This window comes from Telmatherina bonti, assembly GCF_933228915.1.
Source record: "Telmatherina bonti genome assembly, chromosome: 20".
NCBI lineage: Eukaryota > Metazoa > Chordata > Actinopteri > Atheriniformes > Telmatherinidae > Telmatherina > Telmatherina bonti.
Window position 1 is genome coordinate 18128716 of NC_136618.1, and position 13038 is coordinate 18141753.

Sequence of the window (13038 nt, forward strand, 5' to 3'; positions counted from 1 at the left end):
ATTTGGAAACATACTGCCACACAGATTTATGCAAATGAACAACCGCCTGTTCATTTCACTTTCGTTGTATGTCTTTGATATGGACACAAAAAGAAAATTAGAACAGAAAATTAGAGGAAATACTTGTATTGTAATGTGACATTTTCCGAGGGACATGTTGATGTGTCAGGGAAAACGCAATAAAGCTGCCTGACCTGAATACTCATCCACTGTGTGTGTATACTGTTCAGAATGTGGCATGATGTATTCTCTCCTGAGCTTTCATTTAGTATTCTGTGGAGTCCTGGAAATAGCATTTCACATTTCAGGCTGTTCTGCTGACAGCTGCCTGGTCGCATAAACAGGATCCTCAGGGCCAGGCCCACATGGAGAAGAACAGTGAGAGAATAAAAGGCAGAGAAACCGGGGGGTAACAGTTGGAAGGGTTTTTATCTGTCTCAATTTACCATGTGCTCAGGTCACTGCGTGAAATCAAGAGGAGGTGCACCAGAAATTAGGACAGACAGTTTTTCAAAACTTCTTCAGCACTCCTTTGTGTGAAGAGAAATATCTCTGCCAGGAAAGAATCCCCCCTAATGAGGGCGTTTTGGGATGAAGTGGCAGATAAATCAACAAAATCCCTTCACAGATGCTAGATAGTGCCATGATGGCTCCAACTATTACCTCGGCAACAGTTTCTCTGCAATGGCTTAGTAAGAAAAGCCTTGATCCTCTTCATTCAGTGTAGTGGTGCATTTTAAAATCTCTTTTGCAGCAATAGAAGTGTCAAGCTTGTCGAAATACATGCACACTTTTTGTAACTAACATTCCTATTCAGTGGCTGAGTTTATGCAGTTGATTGGGAAGAATATAATCCTCTTAGTTTTAAAACAGGTGGTCCTATTGCCTATAAACAAATGCCATTGAAAAATAAATAAGAAAAAGAAAGAATATAAAAAATATTGTAATCACAGATAGCATAGAGACCCAGATAACTGTACCTCTGACAGTGAATATTCTGGACTTAAAGTAAACAGATTTGATGTACTGATACTTCAAAGACTTAAAAAAATATTAAAATAATACGAATAAAATTAAATTTTCCGAGAAGGAAAAGGACTGTATATGTCAATGCATGTACCATTAATATAATTAGTTTTAGAACATTTCTCATTTAATGGACTCAAAGCGTACATTCATATGAGACTAGCCCTTTTTTCAAGGGTCAAACTTACTAAAGCTAACTTACACCTAGCTTATACCTATCTTACACCTACCTTGAACCTAACTTACACCTTGCTTAGACCTACTTAGAAAACACAATACATGGGTGCCAAGTTCATACTTTCTTTACAGGAAAAATATTGACAAAGACCACACTATCTCACTGAAATGCTCCAACAGAGCCTAGAAGGGTTATTCTGGATTTCCTGGAACCCATAACTACCATTGCAACACTAATGACTCATTGTTTAGAACATCACAGATCCGCTTAATTTAAGTGATGTATGTCTCACAGAACTGTAGGACTGCGGACCCCATTGGACCAAACTGAGTAGCTCTGCTGTAGAGGCTGAAGTCACAGCTTTGATTTTTCATGGTCATTAATAAACATGGAGCAGTTACTCAATTAAGGGGGATATCTGCTTGACCTGCAGCAATATTTAGGCAGGTGATACATGTCAGAGTAAGGTCCACATCATAGACACTATATATACATAGACGCCGCATTGTATCACGCTGCCTATACGAGCTGGCGTCTCTTCGCGCCACCATCTTGGATGGGTCTGCCATGCGCCTCCAATGCATTTATTTGCAAAGTGTAGGCCCAACCACAACAATAATTTCACGAATTTTACCTGATTTTTCTCACAGTTTAGTTCGTTACAAAGGGCAGAGATATTGTTATGATACAGATCACTGTAAAAAATGACGTGCTTTTATGCTAAAATATTTTTAAAATGCTATTTAACTAAGACATAAGGTAGCTACAATATAAATAAATATATAAATGAATTTGATACTAACAGGTTTGATTGTTTATTGATGCATTTGGGTTTATCTATCTATTATTATCTGGTCAAATAAATTATTATTTAACCTTGTGAAATGTAATTACACATAATCTGCTTTCCATATTTTGCCGGTTAGTGCAACTGTATGCTAAACAAAATACGGGAATAGTTGCTGGCTTTCTCTTGACTACGGTTAACTCTTTCTTTTATTTACATTAATTAATTTATCAATATAGAGATACAGTTGTACAAAGTCTGAAAATAAAGTATTGTATCAAAACTGCAATTCAAAAGTTACTCAGAAAAACACTCACAAACAGAGCACAAACCTCTGCCAAGGTCTTTAAAAAGTTCCTGGATCCAAACGGTGGTCTGGATCATCACCCAAATTAAACTAAGTCTTCATTTTCACATTTCCTACAAGTCCTGAACATTTAATGAAAATCCATCCATAACTTTTTAAGTTATTTTGAACACAAACAGACAAACAAGGAGGTTTTGTAAAAACATAACCTCCTTGGTGGAGGTACTTAGGCTACCATGTAAAACTCTCTTTGTGAAGCATCAATGTAATATTTTTCCATAAACACCTCATAGGAGTAAAATTTATCATTTGCATTTAGTATGTTATTCACTGTTAACATTATTTTTAAACCAGTTATTTAGATAAATATTTTGTTTGTGTGTAATATATACACGTTCCACAGAAAACAGTTAAAACTACATTGACTATGCAGCAAAACTCAAAAGCATAGACCCATCCAATATGGCGGCAAAGCTGGTCCACTCTCCAGCCCTCAATGAGGCGTCTGTGTATATATGATGACTATGGTCCACACTCTTACCAGGAATGAAGATTTCTTAGCAGAATATTGCATTATCGTGGAATTATCAATTTCACTCACTTCACCTCTCAGTAACTTTAACATTGTTTGATTGCTCAGTTTATCCCTTCAAAACCAGACCTAAGAGAAAACTTGGAGAAATTTCTATTAAGTCTGAAGAATTTATTTGGTCTTTTAACAATTTCTAATTTTTTTTTGACTGTGTAATATGTCAAAATTATTGTAATGCATTATTGTATCATTTTTGTATACACCAGGGGTCAGAAGTCAAGTTTTAGATTGTCAATAACATGAGTCATGTGACGTTTTTTGTTTGTTTGTTTGTTTTACCATAATATGATGCAAAAGGTCTCAAAAACTGTATGTATCCAATATGATACACACAACATTATAGTGTTAATTAAAAAATGAATAAATGAATAAAACAGAACCATTCAAATATTACAATCAGGCTTGCGACCGTCCAATTCTCAGTGTTTGTTGTTATTTTGCGACTTATGCTTATGAATCTGCATCTGAGCATTCAGAATCTGACTATCTGTTATGTTTTTTGTCATTGTGAGTGATTATACACTGTCAGCACACCTTCCTATGTTTTTTGTGCATCCTTGCACCATGTGATATCAGCCATCTCCTCCTGGCCCATCTGTTCACACAAAGAGGGTGTATGGGGTTGCTTTGTGAGCCAGTGCTGACTGCATCCATCTGGTAACAAGGCGTTAAAGATAACAGCCACTGGGAAAGGTAGCCAGTCAATAAGACCCGCAGCTTGTTTTGCAGGTCAGTGGGGATTTTCTGCTTGCTGTGATGTAGAGGCATGGGGTCGGTGACTAAACTAAAGCAGCCTGCCATGGCCTTTCAGAGACTGGTAGTGAGACAGCAGGGGAACAATGAGGACTTGTAATGAGCAGGCGGTAATAAAATCTTCTGTGTGGCACCTCTATTTTAAACTGCAGGTTCAAAATCATTTGACAGTTCCTTAGACAGTAATAGTTAGCTTTGAGGAAGGTGTTGAGACACCTACATTTATAGGCTCATTAAAAATACTGGCAGATACAATGTGCTTGAGTATAATACACTGAAACTTTCTTGTGCCGTATGAATAAAAACTCTTTCGTGAGCACACTAACATTTACTCAGTATGACTTCTGTCCTTGCCTCAATGCCAATTTTGCTTATTAAAATGCATCAGTGTCCAGAGCAATTAAGAACTGTTTAAGGTTAACACATCAATCACATCCGTAACTGCAGTTTATTACACGAAGATATCAACATCTTTGACAGAACAGATGTTTCATAACTCTCTCCTTGCCTGTGAAATTACCTGACTGTATTATCTCACATCCCCCGCTTTCTCTTCTCATTATCTGATTCCTTTCCACCTTTTCAACACATACACAAAATTAGCTCAGCATTGGCTTTTATGTCACAGCAACTGTGTTTGCTGAGATAAATGTAACAGGATGGCCTGGGTGCTTAAATCAATATTCTAAGGTATACAGCGACAAGCCATGTTCGGTGAAAATGTTCCTTTCAACTAAAACAAAAACAAAGTGGCCTTGGGCTAAAGGACGTCTGAGGAAGGCTGAATTTGAAGATGGACTGAAAATAAGTGTAATTAGGGGTAATGGGTCTGTTCCAACTGGCTTCTCTTATCAATGGAACAGAAATAACCTGTGCAAGTGAAAGAAATATACAATGTAGAAAGCTTTTTTTTTTTATACAACTAAAGGATTAGCAGTACTAATTTAATTTTTAGTTAGTATCATACAAACCCTAGAAAAATGCATTTACATAACTAATAAAATTACAAATGACAAATATGATTTCCACAAGAGTGTGGTATCGTCTGTATGAACCATTTGTATGATCTGTACAAACCATTTGTATGATTTGTATCATCTGTATGAATCATTTGTCAGCTTTGTAAAATGCTAAGCAGCTACCTGTGGGGTTGAAAAATTAATCCAAGCTGCCAACGACAAAAGCTGGTTTATCAAATGGTTCCAAATGTGAGTAATCCCCAAAGTCCTTTATGGTAAATAAATAACAAGCTTCAAAGAGTAAATAGGCTTGTTTACAGATGCGTGCACACACACACACACGCACACATAAACAATAGAAATACTGCCAATAACATTAATAACTCATTCTAGCTAGTAGAGAAACTAGTACAAAATAAGTTTGAAGAAACAACAGTAGGAGGTGTGTTTTATTCTTGTTGTTAAGAAGGCTAAAATTTGTTTAGTAATGTCTTTCAATGGCTGCTTCCATTACAGGACGAATTAATGCTATATAGCTTGTCAATAAATGCAGGTTGTCCACACCACTTCACAGCCTTCCCCTTAAAAATGATTAGTTTCACTGATGAAATGTATTTATTTATTTATTTCCTTTATTTATTTAATCATTATTTTTAAGTGTGGTACATATTTGTTTGCATTAAACATTTTTTTTTATTTCTTCTTCATTTTTGACATTTTCCAATTCACCTGCCCTTTCCTGTTATGATGCCAGCCATGTTCTTTACATCATCCAATAACCACATTTTTATTTTTCATCATACACATCACTTACTTCTTTTAAATTTCCGTCATCATAGCTGAGATTTGATAAGGTAGGCTCTCGCTTGTAAACGACACCACACAACCTAAAGTAACCATGTAGCAAATGGACTGGTGCTCATAGGACACGCTGCGATCGCACTCCCAGGACTAACAACTGAAATTTTGTGCTTCATTCATCACCTGATAAGCTGACCAGTAAAATACATTTTAACTTGCATTTGACAGAATACTGATCATAATAGTTGCAAATAATTCTACATTAACAAGTGCAGACTATCTTACTCGCTATTACTCTTCAGAATGGCTTTCCTTTAAACCAAAGAAGGTATATTACTGTTTATTGAAAGGACATATTATTTTCAGGTAAAATACATTAAACTGGCAGTCAACCAATCTGTGTGGATCTAATCATGGATACGTCTGTCTTTAACATCAAGTACACATCCATAAAGTACACATTTTGCAAGATTGTTGAGAACAAGACTGAGAAGCTACTGTGCTCATGTTTATAATACTGAAGTCACTTGTCAATAAATAATATGATGCTAAGACTTATTTGTTTTTCTCTTCAGTGGGCCTTTGACGATGTCAGGCTGTGAGTGAATCACTGTACCTCTTTAGACCTGACTGAAATATCTCAGCACTTCCTAAATTGATCGTTTTGACATTTATGGTCCTCAGAGGAAGAAACATACTGACACTAGTAATTGCCCGAGGCTCCATTGCATAAGTTCACATTTATTGTTTCAAATGAGATGTGTCAGAAATGTTCCAGTGAATGAAATGAATGGCAACAACTGTGACTGTGAGTATCCCCTTATTTCTAATCTAGCGCCATCATCAGATGTTTGTAAATACTCACAGTTTGAATTATAGCACGTGTATAACAAGTGTAGTTTTAATAAGCATGCTTGCATGCTGGAATTAATATGCAAGTCAAGCATTGTTCAATGTTTTTGGCTTTTTTGTGTAACGGGGGGAAATACAGAGCTTCACAGGCGGTCCAAGTCTGCTTTTTACCCCCATCATAAAACAACTTACTGTTAAAGTCTAACCAACATCAATATATAGTATTTTTCCATTTTATGGATGGGCAATAACACTGAGAGTACATGAAATGATGGATGGGAGGATTTTGATTAAAGTCTATTTCACATGAGGGCTCCAGTCAAACCATAAGTCCCATAATAAATCACCCGGCTTTCTGACCTTCTTCGCTCCCTCTGTATCATCTTGACATCACTGCTCTGATGTATGCAATGATTAATTTCCTATCTAATAATGTATTGTGCTCCTAGTACAATGTAGCTTTTACTTCTGCAGTAATTACTACTTCTTGTCATAAAACTTATATGCCATCTTGGACACTAAGCTATCACATACCATTAAACTAAAGCTTCTGCTATTTTCTCTGCTGTCTGTCCCAATAAGGAACAAAAGCAGACATTGAACATGATACATTATTTATTTTTGGATATTTTCTCTTTTTCCCCCTAATTATTTTTTTAAAAGTAGACTCCATAAAGAACTTTGAAGGACATGTTTATTCTCAGGTGCTGCAGTCAATCAGATTCCCATTTGCTTTTGTTTGAGATTGATCCATTCAAGGCCTCAACGGTGGCGATGCATTCATAGGTGGATTTTCCAATGAGACGGCTGATGTGCAGTAGAGGATATTCTATTGATCCTGTTCTGTTCTTTGTGGCTCTGTGCAAAGACAATGTTACAGTATAAAGCTCCTTCATTCCTGATCCCAGGTAAGACCAGTCTGTAGTTCTATGAGCTTATCTAAGTTTTTCTGAAGTGAAATCATTGCCCTTTCAATCGCAGCAACTGTAAAATCCCATGTGTCTGTGACCTTTGTATCGGCCTCATGACATCTGAACTGAAAGTTTATATTAGGTACAATCTCCACAGAAGTCCTAAATGTCAAGGCCTGGTAGAAAACACCTTGACTTGATCTCATGGAGTTTGTCCCATCATCAGTAATGCAGTCAGGTAGAAATGTCTAAATTAAATCGATTTATAATGATGGTGACTTGAGAACAAGCTGCGACATGGTGTGTGAAGTGTTCTTGTCAAGGGTGTTTGCATCTGATTCACATGTTTTCTCAGTTTTTCTTCCAGTTCAATAAGTCAAGTGAGAGTGTGTGAGGATGACAAAGTAAGCAATAACTAAACAGCGTAGAATTTAATGTTTCTGAAAACAGAAGAAAGTTTTTCGCATATAATCAGGTTAGAAAAATTATTTTCACATAGGATTAATTCACTGATCGACTAAATGTTCCTGCTGGCATCAGATTAATGTCTTGGATGGAGACGTTTCCTTCTGTGCCAGCTGCTGCAATGTTTGTAATCAATCTTATTACTGATGTAGATGCATCCAGTTTGACCTGCAGGTGTGAATTTCTCATTTGCATGGCAGCATTTTGCAACACTCTCTCTCATTAAACACTGTGATCAGTGCTGTTCTTGTCCCATGACTCTCGAACAGCAGCAGTCTGTGGTTCTCTTTTCACAGTGAGTGTGATTTGTTCTTCCACAGTTTTCCTCTTTTTGCGCTGCATAATATGATAAAGTATGATTATCATCTTCTGTAACTGTGTGATGCATGCATAGGGACTTGAAAAGATGCTGTCACTGCACTGTTATAATAACAAAGACAACAGAGTTGTCTATGGCTAGCAAAATATATCTACCAAAGAGCAGACTTGGTGGTAAAACAGTATGCATTATAGAATGAACTGATTATTAAGGCAGCAAAGTTATGGAAACCGTTTTGGTTTCTGTTGCAGCTTGATAGAAACAAATTATGTAACTTCGCATCCAACTTCAAATTTTGCACTGATTTCACTTTTTAATTTTGTTCTCAGTTTCAGCTGGTTAGTGTTAGCATATCAAATATATAGCTCAGGTTTAATGAGTTTTATTGAGTTATTTGAAAAATACATAGTTACAACAAAACTCCCAGTGGATGCAAGGAGAGGTCTATTAAAAGCATTAGAGAGAACAATGGTAATTCTGAAGGAGCTGGAAAGCACCACAGTATGGACTGGTCTTTCTGTCAATAAAACCACTACAAGCCATGAAACACACAGAGCGTTTTTCTTTTCCAGAAGAGTTGCAAAAAACAGATTTCAGAAAAAAATTAACCAAATGGCCTGCAGGAAAGTCCCCAAACATATGGATGGACATGGATATGGATGGTCTAATGAGATTAAACAGCATCAGGATGTCATACAAGAATAAGCCATGTTACTAACAGATAGCCAAATCATTACAGTAAGCACCCCTAAAATGATACATTAGTTAGGCTCAGAGTAATATTTATCATTTTAAAAAGGGAATTATTCAATCTTTTTGTCTGCAGACAATGTGTGAGTGGACGATTAAAGACAGTAGCCTTTTTATCACCAGGTTGTATGTTTCATGAAGCAGACACAGTGTGGAGCCGAAGCAGAAACACAGTAATAACAGTGTATAACAAATTAAGCTGATTTTAAATAAATAACTTTATTAAATTATGTTTTTGTACAAGATATAATAGTATAGATGTGACAATAAATAGAAAATGAATGAATGAATGAATGAATGAATGAATGAATGAATAATACCATAGATATGAAAAAGTGGGTTTCTTTTTTTAATGTAATTTTGGCCAATCATTCATTTAGCTAGACAAAACTTGGCTGATAAATTTAGTTGCCAACCCCTGTAATACAATGTCTACTTTACGGCCAACAAATCCAGATGCTCATAAACCTCCATAATGCTGACAATATCTGCTTGTGCCTAAGTTTTATTTTCATAGCTCTAAATCAAATAAACTTAGCAGGACATAATTTATTTGTGAGCTGGGGTCAGAACAGAGTGTTTTATTGATGACAGATGCAAAGGGCATCCTCATGAGAGGATGCGTCATGCCAGAAGTGTCACATACGCTATGGATCATAAGACACACTGTGGCACGTACAGTGGCTGCTGCATCAGGCCTCACAGGCCAGTCTGTAGCTCTGCGTTGACGAGGCTGGAGGCATTGGTAAAGCAAAACCAGAAATAACTGTGGTTTAATCACACTCTGCTATATAAGGTTAAAGCACCTGGGGCAAAAATGGATGTTTCTGTCCCAGATAATCTCTTCACTGATACTCTGACCTCGAGGAAAAAAAAAAAAGCAAACTGTTGTTTTCTATTCTAATTTTTTATATTGGAAAATACAGTGAACAGTTCTCTGAGAAAAGCTTGATCTTTTCAGTGTCCCATTTCATTTTGTTCCTTTTTAATAAGGCTTTCAATACAACAAAGCAAAAAGTACTGTTGAGCTCAGAGGCAGAGAACTCACAGTCACTCACTCATATGCTTGACTGGATTTTGCTCCATTCATGCTGAAACATAAAAATGTCTCATCCACTTGAATGTTTTCATATGACACTTTTGAAGCTGTGGATTTAGGTTGGTCGTGCCCACGCACAATGACATACAGCACAGCTGTCACAGCAGAGCTCTTGGCATGAACCCACCATCTCAGCCCACTTGTTTCAGCATGAATCTAAGACCAAAGTGATGGAAGATCCACCATCTTCCATCACTTTGGTTTGCACCAGTTCAGACAAAGTGTCACATGTTGATGGGAAAGCACTATGTCTATTAACATATCATGTAATGATATCATTTATTATCTGTTGGCTTACATCTGGTGTGAATTTCAGCCTGTTGATGAGTATATTTTATTTCCAGTTCATCAGATGAATTTTCTGCATTACCTTCAAACATCAACATGATAAGATCTACAACCATATACTTCCATGGCAAATTAGTCTCTGAAAACCTTTAGTGGATGAAAAACATGAAGTTAAATGACAGATGCACAAAAACAGATGAATCAAACTAAAACCCCCATTCGTGTAAGACCAAACTATTTAAGATGCGGCTGTTTGTTGTACGTTAAGACAGGTTGCCATTATGTGTGATTAAAGAAAAAAATCCTCCAGAGAGTTATTATTTTTTCTACTGACTGCTTTCTGATGTTTTCTCTCCAGCAAATGAAGTCTCACTGAAAATGAGTTTGAAATAATATAACAGCTGCTGGGGCTTCAGGACTCAATTACGTTGCAGGCTCAGCTGTTCTGATGAGCTGATAATATCGCAGCAAATTAAAAAAATATTATGTGTTAAGTCTCATCATCTGATACAGTCAGTACAGGTTTGTGCAGAAGTGAGGAAAGGATGTAGGAAAAGTCTGGAACATTCTTTTTTACACTTATAATTATAAATCAGCTTCACTATATACATGTTCCATATGCCTTAGATGGATAATCACACATCTGAACAGTGATTATGGTACACTCAAAAAAAAAATAAAAATAAAAAAACGTGAATTTTTTCACCTCTATATAATTTTTAATCAGATTGAATATAAATATTTAATTGCAAAATAAATTAATCACTATAGCAATTCCAACTAGATGTGATCACGTTTTGGATACAAACTGATTTCTACAAAAAAGCTTTAAACACACAAACACTTTTAATTTAGACCCAAATGTACTGGGAGTCATGCCAACTATCCACATGCTGCACAATAGATCGTGGTCTACTAGAGCTTTCAGAAGGGGTTTTTATCAACCATTTAGAGTTCTAGTGGTGATCATGTCCTGGTCATGGAACCGTGGAGCAGCTCTACCCTCTTTAGGGTCTTCGAGGGGGCATGGGAGTTTGCTCGACCAGTCTATATGTGATTTGGGGACTTGGAAGTGTTTGACCATAAGGATCCTTGTGCGGTTGCTCTGGGAGTATGGTTTACAGGACCTCCTTGTACAAGCTGTCTGGTCCCTGTACGACCAGAGTCATGGCTTTGTCTGCGTTGCTGGCAATAAATAATATTTGTTTCAAGTGAGGGTCAAGCTTTTATTACTGATGCTGCTCATAACTTTCATGGACAGAATTTCTAGGCACAGCCGAGGTGGTGAAGGGATCTCGCTTGGTGGCCTTAGGATTGGGTCTAAGCTTGTTGCTGATGATGTGGTTCTGTTGGCTTTATTGGACTGTGATCTCTAGCTTTCATTTGAGCAATTTGCAGAAGTTGGGATGAAAATCTGCCCTTCCAAGTCTGAAACAATGGTCGTCAGGATGAAGAGTGGAGTGTCCTCTCCAGGTTGGGAATAAGATCCTGCCCCAATGGAGTTCAAGTATCTCAAGGCCTGGTTTGTGAGTGAGGGAAGGATGGAGTGTGAGCTTAACAGGCTGATCAGTGCATTATCTGCACTGATGCATACTCTGCATTGGTCTGTTGTGGTGAAGAAGGAGCTGAGCCAAAAGGTGAAGCTTTTGATTTACCGGCTGATCTATCTTCCTACCCTTATCTATAAACAAAAGCTGTGAGGAGTGATGGAAAGAATAAGATTGCAAATAAGCTTCCTTCACAAGTTAGAAGGACTGTCCCTTAGTAAAAACATTGGTCATCCAGTAGAGATCAGGTAGCTGCTCCTCCTCAGCATCAAGAAGACCCATATGAGGTGAGTCATTCATCTGACAAAGATGCCTCCCAGCTAAGGTTTTCTGGGCATGTTGTGGGAAAAATGCAAGACTTATATACAGTATATATATATATATATATATATATATATATATATATATATATATATATATATATATATATATATATATATATATATATACTGTGATATATATATATATATATATATATATATATATATATATATATATATATATATATATATATATATATATATATATATATATACACACAAAGTCAGTATATATATATATATATATATATATATATATATATATATATATATATATATATATACTGTATATAAGTCTTGCATTTTTCCCACAACATGCCCAGAAAACCTTACCTGGGAGGCATCTTTGTCAGATGAATGACTCACCTCATCTGGGTCTTCTTGATGCTGAGGAGGAGCATCACTTTATATATATATATATATATATATATATATATATATATATATATATATATATATATATATATATATATATATATATATACAGGAGTTGGCATGACTTCCACTAGTACAGTTGGGTTTAATAATAAGTAAAAAGTAAAAAAAAAAAAAAAAAAAGTAAATGCTGTTTAAGCTGTCCTATAGTGGTTATCGTTGTGGCACTGTGTATACATATAAATGATTAATTTTTTCAACAAAAAATAATTAAGTTCTGACAACTAGAGGCTGCTTTATTCAAAACTTAAGCATTTGAGTTGGCTTGAAAACTTAGAAATCTATTGCAGACAGTTGCTTAGAAATGTTCAGTTCTGATAACTTTTTCTTTTTTTTTTACAGTGTATGGGGTTTAAAAGAAATGAATATTTGATCTATAGCAGACTAAAGCAGTTATCTTCAGATGCAATGTGTGTTCATTGTCTTGTCAAAATCAAATGAAAGTGCCATATGGTTAATTAACTTCTCCATGTGTTGCCTTTCTCTGGTGTATTCTTGGATATAAATTGAGATGATTCAAGATCCTTTTCTGACATGTTTCATGAGGCTTTCATGGAATGACTGACTCACAAATATACCAAATATGCATGAGGAAAGTGATGCATTTAAAAAAAAAAACTATGGCCCAGGGGAAAAATTGCCAGCTAGA